Source organism: Lissotriton vulgaris, chromosome 2_1, assembly GCF_964263255.1.
Source record: "Lissotriton vulgaris chromosome 2_1, aLisVul1.2, whole genome shotgun sequence".
Classification (NCBI taxonomy): Eukaryota; Metazoa; Chordata; class Amphibia; order Caudata; family Salamandridae; genus Lissotriton; species Lissotriton vulgaris.
Window position 1 is genome coordinate 1424872836 of NC_141687.1, and position 14048 is coordinate 1424886883.

A 14048-nucleotide genomic window follows, 5' to 3' on the forward strand; every position below is an offset into this window, starting at 1 on the left:
ATCCCAAAAGCCAAAGTAAACGAGGACATGCTCGTGGTAAGGCCAGTGACCCTATCAAATGCCCAGATATATGTGCTAGCAGCATATATTCCCCCTGGGCACAATGAAACCTGCTTTGTCCAGGTCAACCAAAGAAGGCATATGTGTGTTGAGTCTGGGTACTATTATGCTTGTGAATAATTTCAAATCTATGTTTAGGAGGGAGATAGGTCTGTACGAGCTGCAGTGTGATTTGTCCCTGCCCGGTTTGGGGAGGACTATTATAGAGGCCATCAACATCAAGGCCTGAATCACACCAAAATTCACAAAGGAGTTGAGTAGAAGCACCAGTATAGGTGCCAAAAGGGGACAAAAGGATTTGTAAAAAGCTGCGGAACATCCGTCTGGGCCCGAGGACTTTGCCAGCTGAAGCCTAGAAATAGCCAATATGACTTCCTCTATGCGGATCTCCTCATTGAAGGGATGCCGCCTGGTCCGGGGTGAGCGTTATTGTTTGCACTGAATGTAGATACAGGGCTCCGGCCTAAGGATCTAGAAGTTGATCCATATATAAGTGTGAGTAAAAATCTTTAAAGACGTCAGCTATGGCCGTGTCGTCTGATGCTAGGTCGCCTGTTGACGTGTAGATTGAAAACATCCTCTGCTCCCGCCTTTTGGCTCCTAACCTGTTGGCCAAAGGTCAGCCAAATCTGTCCACACTTACGTACAAGGAGTGCCTCAGATGAAGGGTGGTGTAGTCCGCAGTATCTAGATCTATGGCAGCCAATTGGGAGCGAATATTAAAATGCTGGCACCACTCTCTTGGAGCGCCTGTGCGCTGGTGGATTTGTTCCAACTCCCTAATCTGTTTTGTAAGGTCATTCCTCTTCTCCTTACAGACTTTGTTATCTGCTGCTGAGAACGCTATTAGCTCTCCCTGTATTACTGCCTTGAGTGCCTCCAACAACATGGCTGGTGAGACCCCTGTGGTGTCATATGTGTTGAATAGTCTTGAATTGCTTGCTGGATCTGTGTCTTAGCCACTTGGCAATGTAGCAGGGTGTTGCATAACCAGGTTCTTTTAGGGAATTATTTAGGGGGGACAATTGCTGAGGCCCAGGCCTCAGATTCTCCCCCTCGAATGTGTCTTCTTCCCGTAGGAGGCCTCCGCCCCTTACGAGACATCCCGGCCCATCTGGTCCAGGCCTGTCCCTTGTGGGCCTCTTGCGGCTCCCAGGCTGGGTGCTCGTGTAACCCTTGACCACGGGAGCTGGGCCAATCCGCAGGGCATTGACAAGACTGGAGAGGGGGGGCCTGCCCCTGCCCCACAGAGGGTGACCCTTTGCTACCGTTCAGGCCTACTGCTATGCTTGCAGGAGGCCGATGCTCCTCGTGGCCCTCCCGCCCTGCACAACCGCCGTACCTCGCCTGGGGGCCAAGTTAGTCCTCTTCGTGCAGGGGGCTCAGGCCCACTTTCCACTGCTGCCCAGCCTCTCGTGCTCCGTATGTCGAGCAGCTGTGGTATTTGCCGAGGTATCACAGGGCGCCCGAGCTTCTCTAGTTTCGCCTGGGTGAGCCTGGTTTTTCAGTGGGCCTCTGTTCTGCACCGCCCTTGAGAGCTTGATAGGAGACCACAATCGCTGCATCTGTGGTCCTCGCAAGGACCCTCTGCGGCTTCAGGCTAAACAGCATCTCCTCCGAGTGTTTCCAACCCTGTTGGGTCACCGGATGGATCCTGGGGCACTTTCTAGGCCTTCGGCGGGCAGGATGGACTGCGAGGCACGCCTTAGCTTAGCACCATTTTGGCCACACCCCAACAATGTTCCTATGAAATGGATATTTCTAAGCATAGATTGTATTCAACTACATTTTTCTGATCACTCCCCCTATTCAAGGCCTTGAAATATTAGAAATTGGTGTGCTTCCTAAAAAATGTAAGACATGAAGGCTGTTACCCACCCTGCAGGGCATGCATGGCCACAGAGAAGATGCTCATATGTGACGGCAGCAGGAGCAAGCACGGAGATATCCTCGTCAAGCTCCTTTGTTTCTGCTGGGATGTAAACATGAAGACACTGCTAGCCACGCTGCAGCCAAGCTGTTGGGGACGTGGCGTCCTGAAATAGACATAGCACTCTTTACGTCCAGGAGGGATAGTTTGTGTCAGGATTTGTTGGCACCACCAGTGTTCCCCTTATTATTGTCCTTAATGAGGCCATACTTATTTCTACTTAAAAGTAAACCCAACAGTGGTGTTTGGTTATCTTAAGAAGTGAGGAGAAGCTTTGTATAGGCTTTGCATGAAAGCCAGTAGAGACTGAGACTGATAAATAACAATGCTTCTATTGTTCCATGCTAAAAAGTGTGAAGTAGGCTCCCACCACTTGATTTGAATGTTTTCACTAATGCTGGCATTGTTCTTCTTGTAAGGGAATTTTAGAAATATTGCCTTTTCTACATAGTTTCTTTTGATTTTTTGCCTTTTTCTGCATTCATTTTGCTGCCATTACCAGTCTGCGCACTGTGTCTCCACAACTCACTGCTACACCAAATGTTTTGTCCCGGTAAATCACAAGGTAAAATAATTTAGACTCAATTGTCTTTTTAAACCTTTTTCTAAATCCAGTTAATTTGACACACGATACGCACCGTGGGGTGTATATTTACAACATCTGCATGTATGACCTGTTGTGGCCGCCTACACTCTCTCAAGCCTATTCTTGGTTTTTTTGAGCCACACACTCATCAGATTACACTCCAGGCCTTAGTCTTATCACACCTAGACTATTGTAATGTTCTTATGCTTGGGTCCAATCTGACAGTGATTAAAAGGCTACAAAGAGCCCAAAATGCTACCGCCTGCATCCTGTGTGCACTCCCTAATACCTGCCATACCTCCCCTATTCTTCGCCGTTTGCACTGGCTGCCGATTAAACAGCGCATCCGGTTCAAAACTCTAGGTGTAATTCACAAAATTCTATACGTGTTAGCCCCAGATTTTGCGGGAACTCTGCTCCTTCTACACCCCCATGCGTGCCCTCCGCTCGGCGGATTTATCTCTTGCCCGCACAGTCAAGATCCGAAAGAGCAGAGCCGGCGACCGCTCCTTCAGGTTTCTAGCCCGAAGCTTTGGAACTCTATTCCTTTAGGAGCTCCGTCCACTTCTGATCATATGCTGTTTCGTAAACAGATCAAAACTTGGCTATTTTCCTCTGTTTAACTTACTTTGTTGCTGTGTTGTCCTGCCCTCTGGTACGTTCATAAGCGCTGGGACGCCCCGTTGCTGGGGTAGCCATGGGCTATAGAAGCAGGTTTAACATAACATAACATTACATAACATAACATATGACCCTCCCTTCCACCTCCAGCAAAGGGATCACTGACATAATATCGAGGGACAGAATATTGACCATCAAGAATATCGTTGCCAAAATATCGACAGACAAAATATCGAGTTTTTATCTACAAACAGGTAAGTACAAAAATATCGAGTTCAAAATATCGTTTACTAAAATATAGTTTTTTAAAAATATCGACTTTACTAAAAAAAATGTTAAATTAAATTAATATTAAAAATTAATTACTAAAATATACTTAAAAATACTTAAATTAACTTATAATAATTAAATAATTAATGAAAGTGAAAAAACATTTTTTTATTCATATTTGTTAAAAACATATATATACAGTAACAAAATATAATTAAATAATAGCCAATATCATTAACGTACAATAACAAAAATGTAAAAATTACTATTCCCACTCCAAAGAGTGCAAGCATAGGGAAAGCTTTGGATAGCGCAGGGGTTAAAATTACTATTCCCACTCCAGTGGGTGCAACAGTAGGGAAAGCGTTGGATAGCGTAGGGGTAAAAATTACTATTCCCACTCCAGTGGGTGCAACAGTAGGGAAAGCGTTGGATAGAGTAAGGATAAAAATTACTGTTCCCACTCCAAAGAGTGCAACAGTAGGGAAAGCATTGGATAGCGTAAGGATTAAAATTACTATTCCCACTCCAGTGAGTGCAACAGTAGGGAAAGCGTTGGATAGCGTAGGGGTTAAAATTACTATTCCCCCTCCAGTGGGTGCAGCAGTAGTGAAAACATTGGATAGCGTAGAGGTAAAATTTACTATTCCCAGTCCAGTGGGTGCAACAGTAGGGAAAGCGTTGGATAGCGTAGGGGTAAAAATTACTATTCCCACTCCAGTGGGTGCAACAGTAGGGAAAGCGTTGGATAGCGTAAGGGTAAAAATTACCATTCCCACTCCAAAGAGTGCAACAGTAGGGAAAGCATTGGATAGCGTACGGGTAAAAATTACTATTCCCACTCCAGTGGGTGCAACAGTAGGGAAAGCGTTGGATAGCGTAGGGGTTAAAATTACTATTCCCACTCCAAAGAGTGCAACAGTAGGGAAAGCGTTGGATAGCGTAGGGGTAAAAATTACTATTCCCACTCCAGTGGGTGCAACAGTAGGGAAAGCGTTGGATAGCGTAGGGGTTAAAATTACTATTCCCACTCCAAAGAGTGCAACAGTAGGGAAAGCGTTGGATAGCGTAGGGGTTAAAATTACTATTCCCACTCCAAAGAGTGCAACAGTAGGGAAAGCGTTGGATAGCGTAGGGGTTACAATTACTATTCCCACTCCAAAGAGTGCAACAGTAGGGAAAGCGTTGGATAGTGAAGGGGTTAAAATTACTATTCCCACTCCAGAGAATACAACATTAGGGAAAGTAAATACTTCATATATTATTTAATAATTTAAAAATGAATATCTATTATTAATTATTTAAAAATAATTAAAATATTTATATAATATAATAATTAATATATTAAAATTACTAATTAACAATAAATATTACAATTGATCACCTATTAATACCAATGAATAAAAAATTAACAATTAATTATTTATTAATTAAAAATTATTAAACAATTATTTCCAATTAAATACATTTCATGAAATTTAATTATTTAATTAATGATTAATAAATTACTTCCCACCCTATTCCCCTATAAACCCAAAACCCACTACAGAAAATAAATTATTAAAATTAACATAATTAACAATTAATCTATTAAATTAAATTAATTGGCAAATACATTTTTTATAATTACCCATAAATACTTAATTAATAATTAATTCTAAATAAATACCAATAAATAATTTTAAATATTTAATTAATTATAATTTTATTACTTCCCACCCAATTCCCCTATTAACCCACAACCTGCTACAGAAAATAAATTAGTAAAATTTACATTATTACCAATTAATCAATTAATTAAAATTAATTACAAATTACAGTTTAATTAATGAACAAATATGAATTAATAGCGGACATAGCGGACAGACCTACCTTTCCTCCCACACGCCATAGGCCGCTGCTGGGGCCCACACGCTGCTTGTTCCCCCCGCCGCCGTTGTCATCCACCTGCATGGCCGCCGGGGAGGTGAACTACAGCTCCTAGCAGGCCGAGCTGGACACTTCCTGGATCTGCGCGCCCGAAGGCACTGAAAGAGAGGAGGCTCCCACTGAGGAGCGGGGGGCCATAGCGGACATAGCGGACAGACCTACCTTTCCTCCCACACGCCATACGCCGCAGCTGGGGCCCACACGTTGCTTGTTCCCCCCCACCGCCGTTGTCATCCACCTGCGCGGCCGCAGGGGAGGTGAACTACAGCTCCCAGCAGGCCGAGCGGGACACTTCCTGGATCTGCACGCCCGGAGGCGCTGAAGAAGAGGAGGCTCCCACTGAGGAGCGGGGGGCCATAGCGGACATAGCGGACAGACCTACCTTTCCTCCCACACGCCATACACCGCTGCTGGGGCCCACACGCTGCTTGTTCCCCCCGCCACCGTTGTCATCCACCTGCACGGCCGCCGGGGAGGTGAACTACAGCTCCCAGCAGGCCGAGCGGGACACTTCCTGGATCTGTGCGTCCGGAGGCGCTGAAAGAGAGGAGGCTCCAACTGAGGAGCTGGGGGCCAAAGCGGACATAGCGGACAGACCTACCTTTCCTCCCACACGCCATACGCTGCTTCTGGGGCTCACACGCTGCTTGTTCCCCCTGCCGCCGTTATCATCCACCTGCACGACCCCGGGGAGGTGAACTACAGCTCCCAGCAGGCCAAGCGGGACACTTCCTGGATCTGCGCGCCCGGCGGCGCTGAAAGAGAGGAGGCTCCCACTGAGGAGCGGGGGGCCATAGCGGACATAGCGGACAGACCTACCTTTCCTCCTACACGCCATACGCCGCTGCTGGGGCCCACACGCTGCTTGTTCTCCCCGCCGCCTTTAGTCATCCACCTGCACGGCCGCCGGGGAGGTGAACTACAGCTCCCATCAGGCCGAGCGGGACACTTCCTGGATCTGCGCGCCCGAAGGCGCTGAAAGAGAGGAGGCTCCCACTAAGGAGCGGGGGGCCATAGCGGACATAGCGGACAGACCTACCTTTCCTCCCACACACCATACGCCGCTGCTGGGGCCCACACGCTGCTTGTACCCCCCGCCGCCATTGTCATCCACCTGCACGGCCGCCGGGGAGGAGAACTACAGCTCCCAGCAGGCCGAGCGGGACACTTCCTGGACCTGCACGCCCGGAGGCGCTGAAAGAGAGGAGGCTCCCACTGAGGAGCAGGGGGCCATAGCGGACATAGCTGACAGACCTACCTTTCCTCCCACACGCCATACGCCGCTGCTGGGGCCCACACGCTGCTTGTTCCCCCCGCCGCCATTGTCATCCACCTGCACGGCCGCCGGGGAGGAGAACTACAGCTCCCAGCAGGCCGAGCGGGACACTTCCTGGATCTGCGCGCCCGGAGGCACTGAAAGAGAGAAGGCTTCCTCCGCGTCGCGGGACGCACGCAGGACCGCGCCGGGCTAAGCCCGGGCAAAGGGCGGGCCCTCTGAGGCCCTCAGAGGCACGAGGAGGAGGGGACGGGGCCACCCTCTTGGTTCTCTGTGAAGAGGAGGTAACGAAAGACCCTTGCTTCTTTTTGGTTTTCAACCCATTGACTTTGCCCTTCTCCAAGGACATTTTCATTAATGATCCTTATGATTTGTTGATAACTACATTGCTACACCCAAACCACACTATGGCTGACAATGGGGATAATATAAACAGTACAACACTGACCATTGCTACGGATGTCAATAAAGGCACACCTCCCCAGCCCACTCAAAATAGATGGACCAAGCAATTGCCCTTACAAATAGCAGACACAGACCAAGCTTTCCCGTGGTTAGATGAGTTAAACATCCTGTGTAAAACTACACATGTCTTACTGGAATTCATGCTTCCTGTTGAAAGCTGCTGTGTATTGCCTGACACTGGTAGCCCCCTGCAACCCCTCCCATCACCCAAAAAAGACAATATTGAAAACCCCCAAAGGATCATACCTCCCCAGCTTTCATCCGTTAAAAGGAAATGTAATGGGGTCAATAATAATGGGAACCAATTAAAAATCCCAAAATTGTGCTTAAGCCCCACAGTTCCAGGCAGCAATCCTTCCACGACTCCTGAGGCCGTCAAGAAATTAGTTGGTCTAGCATCCCCTACACAAATAGATCTAATATCCCTCATTGAACAACTGGTCAGCTCTATTATTTCACCACTAATAGACAAAATAAACACACTAGGAGACAGGCTGACTGGAATGGAAGAAACCATCAAGTCTAACTTGCTACCCAATAAACGTCTTGTAACACCTAATTGTTCCCACCCACCCCTTACTCCCAAAGACCCCAAGCTGGTCACGCAAGATAAAAGGATCCCATCACAATCAATAGCCCCTAACGCACCAGCCCCAATAGCCTGAAAAACTTCTCTTAAACCCGTTTTCATGCAGCACGTTCCTCGTAGAGCACAGTATAACAAAGTTTTTCCCATTCAACTCCCTCCGGCGGCAGCTCCTTTTGTGTGTGTCCTCGCGGGAGTACCAGTGCTTACTCCGGGGAAAACCAAGAGACAACACGACCTGCTGAACAAAGTTAAATTTTGGCTGACAAAAAACAGACCCCTGCCACCGAACATCGAGGGAACAATAACGAGTGTTAGAAGGGTGGGTTGGCTGGGTTCCCTCCCAAAAGATATTCCTGGTGACCTAGTACTCGTTAGATTTAGGCAGAGACACATCGTCCCGTACCTGTGTACCTATGCACCCCAAATGAGAAACGGCCCAATTTCCTTATGTGATTTGCATGACTTCTATCCTAGAATGCCGCACATTCCCTCACCCAGTCTAAAAGTAATTTGCAACATGTTATTGGGCAAAGGACACCGTGTACCGAGCGGCCGTAGCCTTCCCACTTATACCCGACAGGAATCATTGTTTTACAGTCCCAAGTAATGGAACCCCTATTAATTGCTGTTTGATTTAATCTTAACCTGTGAAAAGTATGCTATAATTAAGATATTTATCCCCACAGGTTGGGCAAAAGTTTTTAACATGCACCTATCATGTGTTATTGTATGTATGTATGTATGTATGTATGTTTTTAACTATAACTGTTTCTTAACTGTACGCTTTTATGATTTTTAAATCAAAATCGAATAAAGCTATACTTAACTGAACATTAAATTTAATTATTTAATTAATTATTAATAAATTACTTCCCACCCTATTCCCCTATAAACCCAAAACCCGCTACAGAAAATAAATTATTAAAATTAACATAATTAACAATTAATCTATTAAATTAAATTAATTGGCAAATACAATTTTTATAATTACCCATAAATACTTAATTAATAATTAATTCTAAATAAATACCAATAAATAATTTTACATATTTAATTAATTATAATTGTATTACTTCCCACCCAATTCCCCTATAAACCCATAACCCGCTACAGAAAATAAATTAGTAAAATTTACATAATTACCAATTAATCAATTAATTAAAATTAATTACAAATTACAGTTTAATTAATGAACAAATATGAATTAATAGCGGACATAGCGGACAGACCTACCTTTCCTCCCACACGCCATAGGCCGCTGCTGGGGCCCACACGCTGCTTGTTCCCCCCGCCGCCGTTGTCATCCACCTGCACGGCCGCCGGGGAGGTGAACTACAGCTCCTAGCAGGCCGAGCTGGACACTTCCTGGATCTGCGCGCCCGGAGGCACTGAAAGAGAGGAGGCTCCCACTGAGGAGCGGGGGGCCATAGCGGACATAGCGGACAGACCTACCTTTCCTCCCACACGCCATACGCCGCAGCTGGGGCCCACACGTTGCTTGTTCCCCCCCACCGCCGTTGTCATCCACCTGCGCGGCCGCAGGGGAGGTGAACTACAGCTCCCAGCAGGCCGAGCGGGACACTTCCTGGATCTGCACGCCCGGAGGCGCTGAAGAAGAGGAGGCTCCCACTGAGGAGCGGGGGGCCATAGCGGACATAGCGGACAGACCTACCTTTACTCCCACACGCCATACACCGCTGCTGGGGCCCACACGCTGCTTGTTCCCCCCGCCACCGTTGTCATCCACCTGCACGGCCGCTGGGGAGGTGAACTACAGCTCCCAGCAGGCCGAGCGGGACACTTCCTGGATCTGTGCGTCCGGAGGCGCTGAAAGAGAGGAGGCTCCAACTGAGGAGCTGGGGGCCAAAGCGGACATAGCGGACAGACCTACCTTTCCTCCCACACGCCATACGCTGCTTCTGGGGCCCACACGCTGCTTGTTCCCCCTGCCGCCGTTATCATCCACCTGCACGACCCCGGGGAGGTGAACTACAGCTCCCAGCAGGCCAAGCGGGACACTTCCTGGATCTGCGCGCCCGGCGGCGCTGAAAGAGAGGAGGCTCCCACTGAGGAGCGGGGGGCCATAGCGGACATAGCGGACAGACCTACCTTTCCTCCTACACGCCATACGCCGCTGCTGGGGCCCACACGCTGCTTGTTCTCCCCGCCGCCTTTAGTCATCCACCTGCACGGCAGCCGGGGAGGTGAACTACAGCTCCCATCAGGCCGAGCGGGACACTTCCTGGATCTGCGCGCCCGAAGGCGCTGAAAGAGAGGAGGCTCCCACTAAGGAGCGGGGGGCCATAGCGGACATAGCGGACAGACCTACCTTTCCTCCCACACACCATACGCCGCTGCTGGGGCCCACACGCTGCTTGTACCCCCCGCCGCCATTGTCATCCACCTGCACGGCCGCCGGGGAGGAGAACTACAGCTCCCAGCAGGCCGAGCGGGACACTTCCTGGACCTGCACGCCCGGAGGCGCTGAAAGAGAGGAGGCTCCCACTGAGGAGCAGGGGGCCATAGCGGACATAGCTGACAGACCTACCTTTCCTCCCACACGCCATACGCCGCTGCTGGGGCCCACACGCTGCTTGTTCCCCCCGCCGCCATTGTCATCCACCTGCACGGCCGCCGGGGAGGAGAACTACAGCTCCCAGCAGGCCGAGCGGGACACTTCCTGGATCTGCGCGCCCGGAGGCGCTGAAAGAGAGAAGGCTTCCTCCGCGTCGCGGGACGCACGCAGGACCGCGCCGGGCTAAGCCCGGGCAAAGGGCGGGCCCTCTGTGGCCCTCAGAGGCACGAGGAGGAGGGGACGGGGCCACCCTCTTGGTTCTCTGTGAAGAGGAGGTAACGAAAGACCCTTGCTTCTTTTTGGTTTTCAACCCATTGACTTTGCCCTTCTCCAAGGACATTTTCATTAATGATCCTTATGATTTGTTGATAACTACATTGCTACACCCAAACCACACTATGGCTGACAATGGGGATAATATAAACAGTACAACACTGACCATTGCTACGGATGTCAATAAAGGCACACCTCCCCAGCCCACTCAAAATAGATGGACCAAGCAATTGCCCTTACAAATAGCAGACACAGACCAAGCTTTCCCGTGGTTAGATGAGTTAAACATCCTGTGTAAAACTACACATGTCTTACTGGAATTCATGCTTCCTGTTGAAAGCTGCTGTGTATTGCCTGACACTGGTAGCCCCCTGCAACCCCTCCCATCACCCAAAAAAGACAATATTGAAAACCCCCAAAGGATCATACCTCCCCAGCTTTCATCCGTTAAAAGGAAATGTAATGGGGTCAATAATAATGGGAACCAATTAAAAATCCCAAAATTGTGCTTAAGCCCCACAGTTCCAGGCAGCAATCCTTCCAGGACTCCTGAGGCCTTCAAGAAATTAGTTGGTCTAGCATCCCCTACACAAATAGATCTAATATCCCTCATTGAACAACTGGTCAGCTCTATTATTTCACCACTAATAGACAAAATAAACACACTAGGAGACAGGCTGACTGGAATGGAAGAAACCATCAAGTCTAACTTGCTACCCAATAAACGTCTTGTAACACCTAATTGTTCCCACCCACCCCTTACTCCCAAAGACCCCAAGCTGGTCACGCAAGATAAAAGGATCCCATCACAATCAATAGCCCCTAACGCACCAGCCCCAATAGCCTGAAAATCTTCTCTTAAACCCGTTTTCATGCAGCACGTTCCTCGTAGAGCACAGTATAACAAAGTTTTTCCCATTCAACTCCCTCCGGCGGCAGCTCCTTTTGTGTGTGTCCTCGCGGGAGTACCAGTGCTTACTCCGGGGAAAACCAAGAGACAACACGACCTGCTGAACAAAGTTAAATTTTGGCTGACAAAAAACAGACCCCTGCCACCGAACATCGAGGGAACAATAACGAGTGTTAGAAGGGTGGGTTGGCTGGGTTCCCTCCCAAAAGATATTCCTGGTGACCTAGTACTCGTTAGATTTAGGCAGAGACACATCGTCCCGTACCTGTGTACCTATGCACCCCAAATGAGAAACGGCCCAATTTCCTTATGTGATTTGCATGACTTCTATCCTAGAATGCCGCACATTCCCTCACCCAGTCTAAAAGTAATTTGCAACATGTTATTGGGCAAAGGACACCGTGTACCGAGCGGCCGTAGCCTTCCCACTTATACCCGACAGGAATCATTGTTTTACAGTCCCAAGTAATGGAACCCCTATTAATTGCTGTTTGATTTAATCTTAACCTGTGAAAAGTATGCTATAATTAAGATATTTATCCCCACAGGTTGGGCAAAAGTTTTTAACATGCACCTATCATGTGTTATTGTATGTATGTATGTATGTATGTATGTTTTTAACTATAACTGTTTCTTAACTGTACGCTTTTATGATTTTTAAATCAAAATCGAATAAAGCTATACTTAACTGAACATTAAATTTAATTATTTAATTAATTATTAATAAATTACTTCCCACCCTATTCCCCTATAAACCCAAAACCCGCTACAGAAAATAAATTATTAAAATTAACATAATTAACAATTAATCTATTAAATTAAATTAATTGGCAAATACATTTTTTATAATTACCCATAAATACTTAATTAATAATTAATTCTAAATAAATACCAATAAATAATTTTACATATTTAATTAATTATAATTTTATTACTTCCCACCCAATTCCCCTATAAACCCATAACCCCCTACAGAAAATAAATTAGTAAAATTTACATAATTACCAATTAATCAATAATTTAAATTAACTACCAATTACAATTTAATTAATTAACAAATATGAATTAAATAACAATTAATTAAAATTTACTATCAATAAATAAATTTATATATTTAATTAATTATAATAAAATTACTTCCCACCCAATTCCCCTATAAACCCACAACCCGCTACAGAAAATAAATTAGTAAAATTTACATATTTACCAATGAATCAATTAATTAAAATTGATTACCAATTAAAATTTAATTAATTAACAAATATAAATTAATTAACAATTAATTAAAAATTACTATCAATAAATAAATGTACATATTTAATTAATTATAATTTAAATTACTACCCACCCTATTCCCCTATAAACCCACAACCCGCTACAGAATTAAATTACGCAATAATTATAAAAACAAAATTCATTAATTAAAATTAATTCTAACATAAATACACACTTTTCACACATATTATAACATAAAAATACACTATAAAAAATTAGATATTAAAAAATCGATATTTTTAACTATCTATATTATATACTACAATATTTTAACTTTCTATATTTTTGACAGTCGATATTACATCACTTACCTTCAAAACGATATTTTAGTTATCTATATTCTGTCCTGTCGATATTTTGTCCAGTCTATATTTAAAACTCGATATTATGTCCAATTGATATTTTGGAGTCGATATTATGTCTGTGCACCCCAGCAAAGCCCTACACTGTTCTAGTTCAGGAAGGACCAGAAGACCTGGCTCTTCCGATGACCACAGCACCCTATGGAGCCGCCACTCCCCCCCCCTCCCCCCCCCCCCCCCCAGGCACCTTGAGACTCTCACGGGTGAGAGCTATGCTATACAAACCCCGGATTGATTGATTGATTGATTGACTAAAAGAATGGCACCCTGCACACCACTGTGTCCTGGATGACTGCAGTTTAAAACAATAACGTAACAATTGTGAGAGAAAAGTGTTCTAAAATGTAGAGAAACTACTTGTGCATGTTAGCTAAGTCACCTGTATGCGTCCAGTGAAAGCCCAAAGGGTTGAGCGCTTGATGTATAATGGTGAGACATGCTAATGAAAAGTATGTTGCTGCAGTGAGAAGGTAACAAATGCTTATTGTCACTATGCAGGTACATTTTAATGTTCCTACTGTGCAGGTACATTTAAATGTTCCTATGCAAAGTCCTAATTGTGAATAAAAGTCTGTTTTTATAATTTTATTAGGAGACAGAATTTAAACTTTTTCAAAGTCATTTTTAGTGAATTGGCAATTATCTATGTAAGTGCTCAAAGTCGATTTTTTTTACATCTGTAGTAAAAAGGTAATTTTTAAAATTTTTACTTTAATAGCTCATAAAGGCCTAATCAGTGTAAACTAGTTCTGACCTTCTTTACTGTCAAAAAGGGTGATGATTTGAAACAATAGTCCAATGTCTTAATGTAGAAGAGTATTGTGGGGCAATCATTGATCACTTAGTTGGTAGCAGCCGATTGGGAAGAAGTGAAAAACAAATAGTATCATAAAGGATAAGAACAGTATCCTAACTTTTGACATTGAA